This window comes from Equus caballus, chromosome 25, assembly GCF_041296265.1.
Source record: "Equus caballus isolate H_3958 breed thoroughbred chromosome 25, TB-T2T, whole genome shotgun sequence".
Taxonomy (NCBI): Eukaryota; Metazoa; Chordata; class Mammalia; order Perissodactyla; family Equidae; genus Equus; species Equus caballus.
Window position 1 is genome coordinate 25,140,564 of NC_091708.1, and position 17,279 is coordinate 25,157,842.

Here is a 17,279-nt window from a genome sequence, read left to right on the forward strand (position 1 = left end):
TGGGCCAGCCTCTGTCAAAGAAATTTTTGACTTTAGTTTCAAGGTGGTATCATAAGCCCTCAAAGTTCTCTCTCCCCTCCTCCCCAAACTCCAGTAAAACAGCTGAAGATACACACACATGCAATTAAATATGCAACAGGGCTTTCAAACAAGAAAGAATGGCATCGATGAACCAGATAGCTTTGAGGAATGCAATGGATTAGATTTGCCACATGTCCTCCTCAAAAATATCCACCAAAAGAGGGCCAACCCTGATGGCCTAGTAGTTAAAGTTTGGTGCTCACAGCTTGGGTGGCCCAGGTCCATTTCCTGATCGCAGGACCACACCGCTTGTCTGTCAGTAGCCATGCTGTGGCAGTGGCTCACATAGAGAACTAGAAGGACTTACCACTAGGATATACAACCAAGTACCAGGGAGCTTTGGGGAGGAAAAAAAAAGAGGAAGATTGGCAACAGATGTTAGCTCAGGGCTAATCCTTCCCTATGAAAAAAAAATCCCCCAAAAGAGATGGGAGGTAGGGTGAAAAAAATAAAAATGTATTTAATTTAAAATTTAAAAAAATTATATGCACACTGAAAGTTATTTGTACATATTAATATAATGTGCAGATTTTAAAATTTAATTCAGAAACACTATGTGGGATTGTTGAAAAAATACAAAGTGCACATCTTACTAATTTTAAAGCATTTCATTTTGCTTATCTGTGTACATACTGTTCATTACACTCAGCCCTTCTGCAGGCTTCAGGCCTCCCAAATACCAGTTTCCTGCCCCGCCAGAAAAACTGTTAATTTCCATACTTTTAAAAAACCATTTTTAACTTCCTTTTTTAAAAAATTTTTTAATAGTAATTTACTCATCAGCAGGCCTTCATGTGATTAGACAAAATACTTAAATCCCACCTAAAATATTGAGATCACTGACCAGTATCTGAAGGACCTCAAGAGAGCTTCCCTGGAGACCCCTTCCAAAAGAAAATTATTCTACCCTTGAAGGCTCAGGAAAGAAGTTTCTGATAGTTCTAGAATTGCTGATTTGTTCCTGTCTCCCATCATCAAAATTAAGAAATACTAAAGCCTATCTTTGTGAATCCTTCTACACAACTGAAACATTCACTGACAACAACATGTACACCCATGTTCATAGCAGCATTATTCACAATAGCCAAAGGATAGAAACAACCCAGATATCATGAAAGGACAAATGGATAAGCCAAAAGTGGTATATCCATCTAAGGGAATATTATTCAGCCTTGAAAAGGAAGAAAACTCTGACACATGCTACAATGTGGAAGAACTTTAATGGCATTATGCTAAGTGAAATAAGCCAGTTCAAAAAAAGACAAATATCGATGATTCCACTCATATGAGATACTAAGAGTAGTCAAATTCATAGAGAAAGAAGGTGGGAGGGTGCTTGCCAATGGCTGGGCGAGAGAGAAATGGGGCGTTAGTGTTTAACGGGTAGAGAGTTTCAGGTTTGCAAGATGAAAAAAACATCCTGTGGATGGATGGTGGTGATGGTTGCACAGTAATGTGAATGTGCTGAACACTGCTGAATTGTACATTTAAAAATGGTTAAATTGCTGAAAAAAAATTAACGATAAAAAATTTAGGTGCCAATTTTTGTTTTTATTTTACCAGACAGGCACTAACGTATAGAACTTTCCAAATAAATGTTGGATCCTAGCAAATCTATATGGGATTAGAATTACAGGAAAGGTTCCTTGGAGAGCCCCATCCCCCAGTCCCTGAGACATAAGAGACGGGATCCCTGAGTGGGCCATGGGGCAGCCAGGGTGTGGGATGGAGGAGGGCAGGTAAATAAAATGTGAACGCTGGTGCAGTATCTCTAGGGTTTTTCCTCAGGCTGCCCTTTGCTGTGTCTGCTTCCGATGTAGAGTCTGCTGTTTGCCTGTTGGGTTCCCATCTGGGGATAAGGGTAGAAGGAGAAGGGGACAGGGAGGGTAGATACCAAATATCCTGGAACCCTCCTGGAAAAATGCCTTGCTTGGGCATCATACTCCTGACCGAAAATGATGTACGCCTTTTCCCAGAGGCTGGCTTGGGAATACTATTAGCAGGCTTGCAAATTGTAAATAAATTGCTTAAATGTGGGTATTTCAGGAGCGGTTTGGATATCTAATTGTAATGAGTTTGATATACCCTGGTGTGGAACTTACTGCTTGAATTTTGCATTAACAGGAATGATTTAAATCTTTGAAGCCTTTGAATCATGTTGGTTGAAAAATTATGTGTTTGAAACAGATAAAGGTGAGTCCCTCTGTAACACCCCACTCCACACTCACACACCTATCCGTAGCTGACACGACATCCGAGAACACCCCAAGACCTCCTGAATGAAGCCACGTGGACCCTCCCAGAATGGAGTCATCATCTCAAGTGGATTTGTCAAGAAGTCTGCTAACAGAGACCTCCTCTATAGAGAAATTCCATGCTGATGACTGTCTCTAAGTCCAGCAAAGGTAGCCTCGTCATTCTTGGATGCTCAGTGACTCTCAGACACCCCTTTTGCCAAGGGAGGATTACTCTGCTTTCTCCAACATGCCTCTCCCTCCTCCCAAACACACGCTCAAACCAAACACCCTCCCTGGACTTAGTCTGTGGAACTTGAGTAGCAGGTTGGCTATTGGCTGCTGCACATGGCTATGCTAGAACCAGTACTCTCTGATGTGTAGCCCACCCAAAACACCAGTATTCTTAGAAGAGCAAAACAAACATGGGTGGGAAGGGACAGCTCAGTAGAACTGGGACGTGCCCTAGCCTGGCACCGCCCTCACTCCTCACTTTACACTGGCAATGGCCACTCTGATGGAACTCAGACCCGCTGTGATCCCACCCACAGAAGCTGAAGGAGCAGAAGGTTTGGATTTGGGAGCAACATCCGACACTCCAACAGACTGAAGTTCAGAGAGCAGCTGGCTCCGTACTCACCCGTGCTCCCCCGGACCTCAGGAGGTGGGGCAACATCAAGTGAGCCTGCAGCTCTGTCATCCAATCTGTCACACACACGCACACGCATGAAGTCACCTGCCTCACTTGAGGAAGCCTCAGCTGTGGGTCCGTTTGTTCCGCAAATCCTGAAAGGACGCCTGATGACAGCCCATTTCCAAACCTGGGCTCAGCCTGAGGACCCCTGCAGCCACCACAGCCCTGAGGAGAAGGGGAGCATGCCCAGCAATGATGAATGCCATTGCTGAGGACGCCAGAGCAGCTGGGAAGGCTGATCAAGCTAGACTTTCCTCGATAAATACCGGCTGACAGTGAGGACCCATATCACTGACTTTGGCAAATGGCGCAAGCTTCAAAATAGAAATGCTTATTCGATTATTTTGCAATGGACTTAGCTACAGGTTTTACTGGTTTGTTTGCTTACCGCTGTTTTTTGAGTTCTGGCTTCCTCTTTCCGCTCCTCCTCCCCTCTTCATCTTCTTCTGGTACATCTTTGAGTGTCTCTTTCAGAAAGTATTCCTGGATGGTAAACTTTCTGAATCTTTGCATGTCCAAATATGTCTTGATTTTGCTCTCATGTTTTAATTATAAATTAACTGAGGGTAGAAGTCTGAATTCAAAATAATTCAATTTGGGCTGGCCCCATGGCCTAGTGGTTAAGTTCAGTGCACCCCACTTTGGTGGCCCAGGTTTGGTTTCAGGGCACAGACCTACACCACACGTCAGCGGCCACGTTGTGGCAGCGACCCACATACAAAATAGAAGAAGACTGGTGTAAGGGAGGAAGACTTTTCCTCTACCTAGTGTGGGTTCGTCTGGCCGGAGAACAAATTAAATTCACATGAGACAGAATAGCAGGAGAAAATTAAACGAAGCTTTATGAGGACTATGGCCCGGGGCCTTTCTTCCTGAAGGAAGAAAGGGCACCGAAGAAGTGAGGTGCACAGAGTTGTTATATACCCCCAAACAGGGTGTTTCACATATGATTGAAATGTCCCTCCCACAATAGTTGCAAGATTGCCCTGTCGGCACAGCGCTTGATGGACACAGCAGGTGGGTCTGCTATCTCGGAGGGCGTAGCTGGAGGCAAGTCTATTGTCTTGAGCTGGGCGGTCACTGGTGAGCGCAGCAATCGGTTCCTAGCCTAAGGAAAGATGCTTAATCCTTAAGGAGACGCTAATGTTGGGAGGAGGAGGGAAGTCAGTTACAGGAGGTTACCAGACAAGCACAATAAACAAATGCAGGTTTAAGTCCTTGCCTTCCCCATTGATTAAGAGTTTCTAGAGACAAGGTCATCTCCCCTTCCTGGTACAGAGAGGGAGATATCTTTACAGATGGAGAGTTCCTTTACAATGTAAATGTCTCTTACAAAGGGCAAGTAAATTCTACTTTTTAGTTGCTTTCCTGTCTGCAAAGGAACCAGCCTCAAATAATCCTCATGCCAAAGAGACATCTCTTGGGGTGGCCAATTTCAGGTCCCCACACTGGCAATAGATTTTGGTCAGGGCAAATCTTCCTCAGTAAAAAACATAAATTAATTAAAATAATAATAATAATAAAAATTCAATCACAGGTTATTAGGTCCACGGTTCTGGGTTCAAAATAATTTCCCCTCAGAATTTTGTCTTCTAGCATTAGGGTAGCAGATGAGACCTGTAGGTTAATTTGGTTATCAATTTCTTCCAAGGAATGTTTCTCCTGTGGCCCTCACACCAAGCTTTGGGGATTTTCCCTTTATTTTTGGAATTCAGAAATTTCATGAGGATGTAGTTTTTCATTATTCTTTCTCAGCACTCACTCATTGAACCCTTTCGTTTTGTAGGTTTGAGCCTTTCTTCGACAGAGACAGTTTTTCTTTCGATTCTTTGATTGTTTCATTCCCTCAATTCTTTCTGTTTATCTCTTCTGGAATTTACAGTAGGCAGTTCCTAAAAGCTTGCCTCCAGCCTCCATGACTCAGTATTTTTCTTAAACTCTTCATCTTCTTTGCCTTTATTCAGTGCTTGTGGGAGACTGCCCTAACTCAATCTTCCTGTTCACTGATTTGATCTTCGTCCGTATCTATTCTGCTCTTCAGTCCATCTGTTAAAATATTTTTTATTTCAGCAATCATGTTTTTAATTTCTAAGAACTCTTTTTATAGGATGGTTTTTATTTCTGTAGACATGATAACTTCTTGAATTCCTCTGAATATACCAATTATCATATTTTAAAGTTTTCTTTCCTGATTAACTTTGTTTCATCAGGTATTTGTTCATTTATTTGTAGAATTCAATGACACTCTTCTGCTAGTTTTCCTCAGTTGTTTCAGGATTTTTGACTGCCTGTTCTTATTTTTGCACGAGAGTCTCACCTGTTTGGAATTACTGGTAGTTCTGATATATTTCCCCAGCCAGGTGAGGATCCCTGCTTTCTTAGGAGGAAATGGAGATTTGGTTACAGTGGTCCTGGCTCCAATGGTTTTGGGGGTTGTGAGGGGAAAACTGGGTCAGTGGCTAAATTCTCTGGCTCCAGGGTCTTCTCTGGGAACCTCTTATATCGTGACTCTCATCTTATTTGGTAAGTCATCATCTTTACTTAAAATTTTCACTTGGGAAAACAATTCAGAGCTAGCCACTTCTTTTTTTTTTTTTTATTGAGTTATTGATAGGTTACAATCTTGTGAAATTTCAGTTGTACGTTAATGTTTGTCAGTCATGTTGTAGGTGCACCACTTCACCCTTTGTGCCCACCCCCCACCCCACCTCTCCCCTGGCATCCACTAAACTGTTCTTAGTCCATAATTTTAAATTCCTCATATGAGTGGAGTCATACACGGATTATCTTTCTCTCGCTGGCTTATTTCACTCAACATAATTCTCTCAAGGTCCATCCATGTTATTGCAAATGGAATGATTTTGTTCTGTTTTGCAGCTGAGTAGTATTCCATTGTATATATGTACCACATCTTCTTTATCCATTCGTCTGTTGCTGGACACTTAGGTTGCTTCCACGTCTTGGCTATTGTAAACAGTGCTGCAATAAACATTGGGGTGCACAGGACTTTTGGGATTGCTGACTTCAAGCTCTTTGGATAAATACCCAGTAGTGGGATGGTTGGATCATATGGTAGTTCTATTTTTAATTTTTTGAGGAATCTCCATACTGTTTTCCATAGTGGCTGCACCAGTTTGCATTCCCACCAGCAGTGTATGAGGGTTCCTTTTTCTCCGCAACCTCTCCAGCATTTGTTGCTATTAGTTTTAGAGTTGCGAGAGTTCTTTATATATTATGGATATTAAGCCCTTGTCAGATATATGACTTGCAAATATTTTTTCCCAGTTAGTGGGTTGTTTTTTTGTTTCAATCCTGTTTTCATTTGCCTTGAAGAAGCTCTTTAATCTGATGAAGTCCCATTTGTTTATTCTTTCTATTGTTTCCCTTCTCTGAGAAGGCATGGTGTCCGAAAAGATCCTTTTAATACTGATGTCAAAGAGTGTACTGCCTACGTTTTCTTCCAGAAGCCTTATGGTTTCAGGTCTCACCTTTAGGTCTTTGATCCATTTTGAGTTTATTTTGGTGAATGGTGAAAAAGAATGGTCAATTTTCATTCTTTTACATGTGGCTTTCCAGTTTTCCCAGCACCATTTGTTGAAAAGACTTTCTTTTCTCCATTGTACGCCCTCAGCAGAGCTAGCCACTTCTAAAGCAGAAAATGAGATGCAGATACTTGCCGCTCATGAATTAGCTACCAGCCCGCCATCACACCAGTTCCTTCTCCCTGTCTCTGCTGTCTCTGCACTTGGGGTTATTCTGGAGTTCTAATTAGAAAGTTCGCTTATTTGGAGAGCCTCTCTTTCTGCTTTCAGGGGGTTGTAGGTGTCTGGCCTCTGTCATGCTTTTATTAATCTGATCACATCTGCTTTATATCTTCCACAAATTATCTCTTTTTTTTTTTTAGATTTTATTTTTCCTTTTTCTCCCCAAAGCCCCCTGGTACATCGTTGTATATTTTTAGTTGTAGGTCCTTCCAGTTGTGGCATGTGGGACCCACCTCAGCCTGGCCTGATGAGTGGTGCCATGTCTGAGCCCAGGATCCAAACCAGTGAAACCCTGGGCCATCAAAGCAGAGAGTGGGAACTTAACCACTTGGCCACGGGGCCAGCCCAAATTGTCTCTATTTTGATGCTCTGATAATACCTACCTGGATTTCCAGTACTGCTCCCAAGTGGTTCTATTTTCTTCCCATTTTTGAAAATTGAGGTATAACTTACATACAGTGAAATACACAAATATTAAGTATACATTTCTATTTGCAAAGTCTCTCTCTAAGCCACTTTTAGCACTTACTTGTCTGTCTTTCCCATTAGACTTTAAGTTGCTCAAAGGCATGGCGTTGCTGTATTAACCAGCTATCGCTGTACCTGGCAAAACTCCTGGCACCCAGTAAGTGTTCTACGTATTTGGGGGAAGGAAGGAATGGAGTCAGCCGCTGTCAGTCCTGGGTTGCCAGTGGGTGTTAGTATTCAGCTCAGCTGCGCATCCTTGGAGCAAGCTGGTATAAAAAAGCTTCAGACTTGTCATCTCCCTACTTGTTTCATTTCCTGTTCGTTCGGGGGCTCGGGGGTTCCTAGATGATGTATGCCCAGCTGACTGTCTCCAGCACTGACTGTCTCCAGGACTCTGATGACGCCCCACATTGTACTGACTTGCTCACACAGTTGCTTTAGAAGGGATATGAATGAGAAACTTTGAATCTGTGCCAAAGTGGGTAATGCCACAGGAAGAATGTATTAGCCAGTTCAAAAGATTTCTTGCGCTTTGATTTTCTGTGGCAGGTTAGTGGAATAAACCTTCAGTACTCACCGGTAATTTTTAACTCAAATTATTGTTTCACATCTTGGTACCTACTTCTTAAATACAATTGGCCAATATCAGCCCCAATATTGGGCTGACAAGCCGCTAACCTTAGATGCTGACATAAAACACAGGTTGTCATGCATCAGCTAAATCAAGCCACCTGCACCTGCACAAACTGGCTCTTCGTATTACCAACTCACCAGCTGCTGTCAAAATTCCTCTTTCCTGGGTCCTTTTCCTGCTTAGGGGACTTTTGGTTCTAGTGACTGAATATGCTCCAAAATGTTGACAACGAAACTGGAATTGATTGGCTCCCATAAGCGAAAATGTTCACTGACAGATCTGACTTCAGGTGCGGCTTGACCCAACTCAAACAATGCCCCTGGAATCCAGTCTCTTCCTCTCAGCCCTGCTTGCTCCATTCTCAGGTTTTCCCCTCACTATGATAACACGGCTGCTATAGTAGCAGTTCTTATATCCCCTCGGCTTCAAATTCAGTGGACAAAGAAAGCTTCTCTCTCCCAAGAGTGGCACACAAGCCTTGAGCCTAATTATCTCTGAGGGCAAGTGCCCATAGCTAAACCAACCACACCACTGTCCTGGCTAACAGGATCAATAATTAGCCAGCAGGGCTCACCCTGAGCATGGGGTCAGCCTCGCCCAAGCCCCAGGGACTCAGCTGGGGAGGAGTGGTTCCTGATGGAAACACAGAGTAATGTGTCATCAGAAGGGTCAAGGCATGCTGGGCAGCAAAAACAGTCAGTGTGACTATAGCTTGTGAGCATGCTGGCTGTTCAGAATCTCTCCCTTCTCCACTGAACTAACATGCATTTTCATAAATCATAACTGATTTGAGCTGGAAGTTTTTTAGCTCCCTCTCTGTGTGGCATTCTGGAATGTGGCTTTGAGTCTCTAATCATTCTGGGGAGCTCCTTTTTTGTTGTTCTTTTAAATTACCTCTACCTAAAGAGTTATTTAAACCCCAAAACTGAGCACAATACTCTGGGAATAGTCTGACCAGGGTAGAATCAAGTGGATCTTTGCCCTCAGGTCCTGAGAGTAAACCCCTGTGATACATTCATGTTTTGTATAATTCAAGTGTAGGACCTTAAACGCATACCCACTACTGTTTACATTGTTAGATGCAGTCGACCCATCTACCCTCTGGTCTTTTAGAACATGGGGACTCCAGAATCCACTATAAATGGCTTTCTGGAGACCAACTCTGCACCTCATTTAGGAATAATGAGCCTGAAGTCACCTGAGGTTAGTGCCCCGGACCTCTCTAGGGTGGTCTAAAAGGAGAGAGACCGGACAAAGAGATTCCATGGCTTCCTTAAATCACACACTACAATGGTAGCCTTTGCAAAGATGTAGGAAGGCCTATGGGATGCTAAGGGGTGGAAGTGTCTGATTTACCATGGACACCCAGAGAAGAAAGTCAGAGATTAAAAGGAAGCTACAAGGAAAATCCTGCTCGTGTCTGCCCTAAGCCCCTAGGCTCTCAAAGAGCTTCCCCAGGAATGTCTCCAAGCCAGGATGCTCTCTTACTGTCACAAGAGGAACCCCACTGAACCACCCTGAACCCTACGTTTTCAGAGGGCCCTGTACATTACAAACACATTCTTCAAAGATAAATTTATTAATGCACAAAATAGCGCTTTCTGTTCATCATCTCATTATAAAAGTAATACAGGTGAAATACGGAATATTTTTTTGGTGGCAGGGGGAATAAATGGTCTTTATTGGGCTCAGACCAGGAGTCCGAGGGTCTTGAGGACCTCTGGGGAGTATTAGTCAGTTTTCTTCTGCGCGTTCTTTTTGGCCTGTTTGCGCGGGCTCCTGAGCTGTTCTTCCTGCTGGTAGCGGATCTGGCCTTCTCCTTCCCTTCTCCTCCAGGGTGGCTGTCACCGCCTGGTTCTTCCAGCCAACCTCGTGAGCCAGACGCCCGATTTAGGCAAAATTCGTGTGGATTCAGACGCATAGCCTTGAGGGCAGCAGGAACCACCCTCTGCTTTTTCTTGTCATAGAGCCGCAGCCCCATCAAATGCCTTGAAGCGCTCAGGGTGGCCTGGCTGCTCTTGGTCTTCGGGGCAGCCTGCTGGGCATCGCCCAAGAGATGCGGCTGGGGGTTTGGAAGTGATAACTGCCACAGGACAGGTTGGCAATCATCCACTTTCAGACGAAGGCCAGGTACTTTCATCTGTTTCTGTGGAAATTGACAGAAATGTTGATGCCCTCACAGCGCACGACCACCACCTCCCAGCCCAGCGGGAACTGTTTGGCTATGACGGCCGCCAGGTACCCGGGCAGATGGCCTGGGTCATCCAGCACCAGGACCTGCCCTCTGCCATCTTCAGTGGCCGCCTAGGAAAGTGGAACATTTTAATAGAGAAAAATTATAAAGAAGAAAACAAAGACTTCGCATAAACATAAACATTAATTTATTAAAAATCACATATGGGACCAGCCTGGTGGTGCAGTGGTTCAGTGGGCACGTTCCATTTCAGCAGCCTGGGGTTCACCAGTTCAGATCCCGGGTGCGGACATGGCACCGTTTGGCAAGCCATGCTGCGGCAGGCATCCCACACGTAAAGTGGAGGAAGATGGACATGGATGTTAGCTCAGGGCCAGTCTTCCACAGCGAAAAGAGGAGGATTGGCAGCAGATGTTAGCTCAGGGCTAATCGTCCTCAAAAAAAAAAAAAAATTGCATGAGAGCCCCATCACTCAGGATTCTATTCTTGGCATTGGCATGAGCACCCTGTGACTTTAAATATCCACCCCCATGACCAACCCCTTCCAGACTCAGGAAATGTTTCTCCACATGTTTTGCCCCACATTCTTGAAACAAGAGTTGGCAGCTTCCAAATGTCCGGAGACTTTCTTATTGTATCGCTGTGGACATCAGAGGTAGATGCTTCAAAGTGTAAGGAGGATTGAGAACTGAAAGCATATAAAAAAAAGAGAAGACAGATTAATTAACCTGCTAAATCCCCTCTGTTTGATAGCACCAAGGTACCAGACTCCTGCACGATTAAGTGCCATTTCCCAGTACCGTTTAGCGTCCACTTTGTTTTTCTTCATGTTCTATCTAATTCATGACTCTAAAGGTACTCACAAATTTGCACAACTTTTGCAACAATTGCTCATGGCAGCTGAGGAAGATTTTGCAACATTTAGCAATTCATGTGACTTTTAAATTTATGAATATACAGGTCGACATCTAATACATATGAAGCATGATACCAGTTCTTTTTGTTGGCAATTAAATGAATATTAAGGGCTAGGATTATGAATAGTTTTATTTTCATAAAAGTACTTAATAAGATTTAATCAAATCTTTACAAAATTAAATTAAAAGTCAACTTTATTTCAATGATTTTGACTTAAATTGTTGACATTAACCAATCATAATTGGTATTTTACTCTTAATTTTTTTTTTTTCTCCCCAAAGCCCCAGTACATAGTTGTATATCCTAGTTGTAAGTCCTTCTAGTTCTTCTGTGTGGGACGCCACCACGGCATGGCTTGATGAGCGGTGCCATGTCCACACCCAGGATCTGAACTGGCAAACCCTGGGCCACTGAAGCGGAGCGTGCAAACCCAACCCCTGTGCCACCAAGCCGGCCCCTTGACTCTTAATTTTAACACGGGATTTTGAACTCTTTAGAAGACAATTTATTGAAAATGTATTAAAATAATTTAAATTTTTCATTTTGATTTTGATTTACTGTTTTTGATAAAACATATTCAAATTTTGTACCCTGTGAGCACCACTACATTTTATTTTTAATCCTGCAGGATTAAATCTGGCCCAACAGCTGTTTTTGTTTTGTAAGTAAAGTTTTATTGGAACACAACTATGCTGTTCATCATTTACATGTTGTCAATGGCGGCTTTCATGTTACAGTGGCAGAATTCAATAGTTTTCACAGAAACCATATGGCCCACAAAACCTAAAATTTTTACTATCTGGCCCTTCACAGGAAAAGTTTGCCAAGCTGTGCTTTGGATGATTACTGCCAAAAGAATACAAATTACGTGAAAATCTTTAATATGTCAACATAATTTTGCTAAAGTGAATTTTTAAAAACCCACATTTTATGGACTACATATACAAATCTTATAAATTATGTATGTCTTTATTTTATTCCTCATCCAAACATCACTGGCTTCTCAACAGAACACCCAGACTTGTGAATAATTAAATTCAGTCATCTTTAATAGCCTGCCAACTTTCAGCCATAGAAAAGTCAGAGCTTTTCCCAGATTTTCAATTTTGTATTTAGGAAGGTGTATTTTTCAATACAAGGTAGGTTTGCTCTTGCCGCAGGCTCTGCAAATACAGGGCAGGCCTGCCAGAGTGCGCTCTGAAACATGCCCACGTTCTGCTGCGCTGAGGACTGAGGCCGGATGCTGCACCTTGGGAGGCGAACCCCTGTGCCACTGATGGTGGCTTGTATGGAGGGAGCAGTCCCAGAACAGTAACACACCCCATCCTGTGCCCTGCTTCAGTTCGGGTGGCTCCGAGGACATTTGGACAGACACACTGTCCGGAAGGACTCCTCTCCCCTTCTGCAACTGACCACGTGGGCCCAGCTTTAACCCTAGAAGCCCATATGAGCCTCCGGGCCAGGTGTGTGGGAGGCTCTGGCTTCTGGAAGAGCTCCTGAGGGATTGTCAGCACAGAGCTGGCTCTCCCACCCACATCGGCAGCCCTGCATTTCCTCCAACAGCTGTGGTCTTCCGGCCACTGCCCGGGCTCTGCTCTGCCTGCCCGCCCCAGCAGAACCTACAGACCAGCCAGAGTTATTGGTGCCTGTGGTGGCTGTGAAGCTCAAAATGTCACACCAACACTCGGGGCCCATCCATCTCCACTGCTGGGCGTGGCAACCATTTACGAAATGTCAGCAAACTTTTCTTTAACTATTGCCAGATTTAGACAATAAAAATGCAGGATGCACGTTTAAACTTGAATTTCAGATAAACAACAAACGCTGTCTCAGTATAAGTAAGTCCTGGGCAATAATATTGCATAATATGGTATCAACATGTCCCGTGTCTCAGACAAGGCATTTAAGAACTGGAGCATTTAAGAACCATTGCTGTCTCCCTGTGAGGAGACTCTGGAGCTGTGTGTTGTAGATGACACGGCTACAAGAAGGAATGGTTGCCTAGCCCATAGGAATGAATTTTTTTTTTTTTTTTTAAAAAGATTTGATTCCTTTTTCTCCCAAAGCCCCCCAGTATATAGTTGTATACTCTCTTTTAATTGTGGGTCCTTCTAGTTGTGGCATGTGGCATGCCGCCTCAGCGTGGGCTGACGAGCAGTGCCATGTCCGCGCCCAGGATCCGAACCGGCGAAACCCTGGGCCTCCAAAGTGGAGCACACGAACTTAACCACTCGGCCACAGGGCCGGCCCTGGAATGAACTTTTATTCATTATTGGAAGCTGTGAATTTTTAGGGTTTATCTGTCACCACAGCATCGCTAGACTCTCCTGACTATTATGTCCTTCAAGACCCTGCCCAGACTTCCCTCTGGCCACTTCCCCTTCCATTATGCTCCTCTGGTGTTTTATAAACCCCTCTCTTACAAGGCTTCATAAATGTCTGCTTAGTTATTTGTCTCTTTCTCTAACCAGGGCACAGGAGCTTTGTCTGTTTGACTTTGTGACCACAGGACCTCACATAGTAAGTACTTTACTGTGTGCTGAATGAATGAATGGCCAATAATTTCCCAAGTTTAGAGTCAGGAGTTATCTTCAATTTCACCTTGCTCTCACCCAGGACATTACGTCTCCAGGTTTTAACCTCTGTTAGTCCTTAAATAAGGGACTGCAATCTTGGGAAATTCAATTACATGTAGCTGTGTTACTTACATAGTGGCTGGTAATCAGACGAGCAAGAGAATGTGGGTGATGACATTCATTCTTAGTCACAAATTATCAGAGAAACATGCCAATGACATTCCCACTGTGAGAGAAAAGGTCACCTGGCATTCAGAGGCCCTAATTGCAAGGCTGTGTTTGCATTCTAATAGTCTATACTTCCTGGGGATGTCACTGCCACTGATGCAGAACGTCTGGGTCCACAGCCTGCTTCGAAGGAAAAAGGAATTATTATTTCTCTAAATGTTTACTCTCTCTAGATCAGTGATTCTCAATCAGAGGGTCGGAGGGGCACATATCAGAATCTCAGAATGGAGAAAAACAGAAAACCTTTTTATTTTATTTTTTTTATTAAGGTAACATTGGTTTATAACATTATATAAATTTCAGGGGTACGTCACTATATGTTGATTTCCATGTAGACCATCATGTTCACAACCCAAAGACTAATTACCGTCCATCACCATACACGTGTGCCCTACCACTCCTTTTGGCCTCCTCCCTCCCCACGTCCCCTCTAGTAACCGCCAATCTAAACTCTGTATCTATGTGTTTGTTTGTTGTTGTTGTTATCGTCTACTTATGAGTGAAATCATATGGTATTTGACTTTCTCCCTCTGACTTATTTCGCTTAGCATAATACCCTCAAGGTCCATCCATGTTGTTCCAAATGGCAAGAGGTCATCTTTTTTTATAACTGAGTAGTAATCAAAAACTCATCTTGCTAATACAAAACAGAGATTGAAGTGTGACATTCTAGGCTGACAGGCATGTGGAGAACATGGAATGAGACAGCATTCAGAACAAGCTGTAGAACCAAGATGGGTCTCAGCACACATTTGTTAGCCAAAGGGTGTTATTTGTATTGTGTTTGGTGCCATCTGCGCTACAATTCCTACCGCAAACAAAAAGTAAGTGTTCTCTGTTTTAAGGGGAGTGTAGGTTTTTATTTTAAAGCAAGGTCTGGTTTTGAGTTCTTATGACGTGGCAAAAAAGAGGGGGCTTTGATGAGTGTAGGAAGATGAGGAAGCACAGACAATTCCCTTTGGAAGCTTGGCTGGGAAAGGAAGATGAGAAATAGAAGGGTTGGCAAAGGAGTATTGAGGGTTTGGATTCCTTGTTTTAAGATTGGAGAGACTTGAGCACATTTAAAAGGCTGATGGGAAAATCCAGTAGAGCAGCTGAGGCGAAAGAAGCAGGAGAGAATGGGCAATGGATATAGATAATGGCTCGTGGATAGAGCGAGATCTCTGAGGAGGTAGGAGGAGATGAGAACCTGAACACAGGAGGGAAAGAGGAAAAAAGGGGCCAAGACTTGGCTGCAGTGAGTTTGAGAGCCGCTGGGACGTTGCTGGGGACTGAAGGCCATCAAAAGCAATAGCAGGTGGATAGAAAACAACTGGATCTACCTATTTTTGTGACTATCTGAACGCCAATGCCAAATTTGTACAAATTTCTTCAGTTCCACACCGAAGTTTGTGGGTGGCCAGAGAAATATTCACTTGGCTAAATTTAGAAATTATTATCGTACTTTGAGGCAAGGGTAACTTTTTCAGACTTTTCAAAAAAGGCTAACTTGCAATTGAGCTTGTTTTGTTTGGAATAAAAAATTGAAGCCCTGAAGACACTGAATCTGAAATATAAAGGCTCAAATACCAACCTTGTTTGTTCCTTTAAGTATTTATAACAAAAATCCATTTCTAGATTCTTCAAGCTGATGTTAAAATGCCATTTCATTTTCTCATCTTGATGATGCTCTCAAGGACAAGGACCTTGAGATTGGTTTCCAAGAAAAACAAATTCCAACCTCATGTAGCCCAGCTGCAGCATAAATTCAGGCTAACTTTCAGGGGTAGACCGAAATTTCCTTTGCGAAACTCTGGGGGAAAATTCTTCCTTCCTGATACTCAGTCTTTGCCAGAAAAAGCCTCGAGAAAGGTTTAAGTGACACAACTTTGAGCCAGTTGCATAAAAAAGCGTTTAGAAAAGCATGTTGGGGAATTTAGGAAGAAAGTAGTTGCCTGTTTATCACAAAGAAGAGAACTGATTTTGTAGGCCATTGTATCATTTCCATCAATGTGCATTTGCTGAACTAATCTCTCTGCACCTCTGGCTACGGAAATCAAGCTGTGGAAGGCTCCGACTTAGAAAACGCTGTGCCTTCCACACTGCATAAGACGCAAGGCTTATTACGGCAAGCCGTAATTGCTTCTCAGTGTTCACACTGATACCACCTTAGTAAGGTTAAAAAACATGGATCTTTTTAAAGACCTAAGTACATCTGTTCTCAAAAATTGCCGTTGTTTTATTTGTTCGGGGCCATGATGTTTACATTATTATAAATCTTCTAATGACCCTAAAGGGGGGCATAAGATTTGTATGTTTATCAAAGGAGAATAAAGAAGAGTTGAGAAAAACAGCTCTAAATGGAAAAAATAGCGCTGAGAATGAAGACACTGGTAGAGGGATACAGAATAGCTATCCGCAGAGCTTCCCCCAGCCAGCGGAGCTTGATTACAGTACCCGATTTAATTCAAATTCCTGGCCTCGTCGGAGGGCGTATCTGGTCCCTTGCGGAGCGTGACTTTAGGATAGGCAACACTTTAGTATGAAGGCATTTTAGATCTCAGGCTTTGGGTCCGAGATGGATGGGCAGGTTTTCCCTTGTCCACTTAACCCTTTCATGTCCACTGAGATCATTAATACCAGATTACTCCCTGGACCTTTGTGGATTGTCTCATGTCAGAGCAGGAACATGGCAAACCATGAAGCTTCCTCCAGCTTTATGCTAATTTCCATCATTTTCCAGCCAAATTACTGTTTACCTTACTGACATCGCTCTAAGATGATGGTAGCACATTAGGACCCGTCCTGCTGGTTTAACATATCTTTGACTTTTTCCAAACACCTAGCTAAGACATTTGGCTCTCGAGGCAAAGGCAAAGAAACAAAGCCCTCTTCCTCCCTACTGGATTTTCCAGCTTCGTCCTTGTATCTGGGCTACATCCTTGGGATCTTAGGGAGAGTGGAAATGTCTATTCACTGGAGGGAAATTTATAACTTCTGGATCATTTCCTCCTGGAGGATGAAGGTCAAGCATACAACTCAAGCACCTGGACTGTCAAATAACAGACAACTTTTGGATAACATTTATTATGTACAGGCACTATTTTAAGTACTTTATATATAGTAACTCATTATTCCTCAGAATGAGAAAGGTGTTGTCATCACCCTCATTTTATAGAAAGGCAACCAAAGTCCCAAGTGCTATGGACTGAATTGTGTCCCCCAAAATTCATGTTGAAGCCCGAACCCCCAGTGTGACTGTACTTGGAGATAGGGCCTTTAAAGAGGTAATTAAGGTTAAGTGAGGTCATAAGGGTGGGGCCCCAATCCAACAAGACTGGATAAGAGGGAGAGACTCCAAGGATGCATGTGCGCAGAGCAAAGGGCAGGTGAGGACACAGCAAGAAGATGGCTGTCTCTAAGCCAAGAGAGGCTTCAGGAGAAAGCACACCTGCTGACAACTTGATCTTGGACTTCACTCTCCAGAACTGTAAACATAAATTTCTGTT

At 43.3% G+C, this 17,279-nt stretch overlaps 1 pseudogene; it reads right to left on the reverse strand.

Moving 5' to 3' along the window:
- Positions 1-9,444: 9,444 nt before the first annotated feature.
- On the reverse strand, positions 9,445-10,382 carry LOC100057455 (large ribosomal subunit protein uL13 pseudogene; annotated as a pseudogene).
- Positions 10,383-17,279: the final 6,897 nt, after the last annotated feature.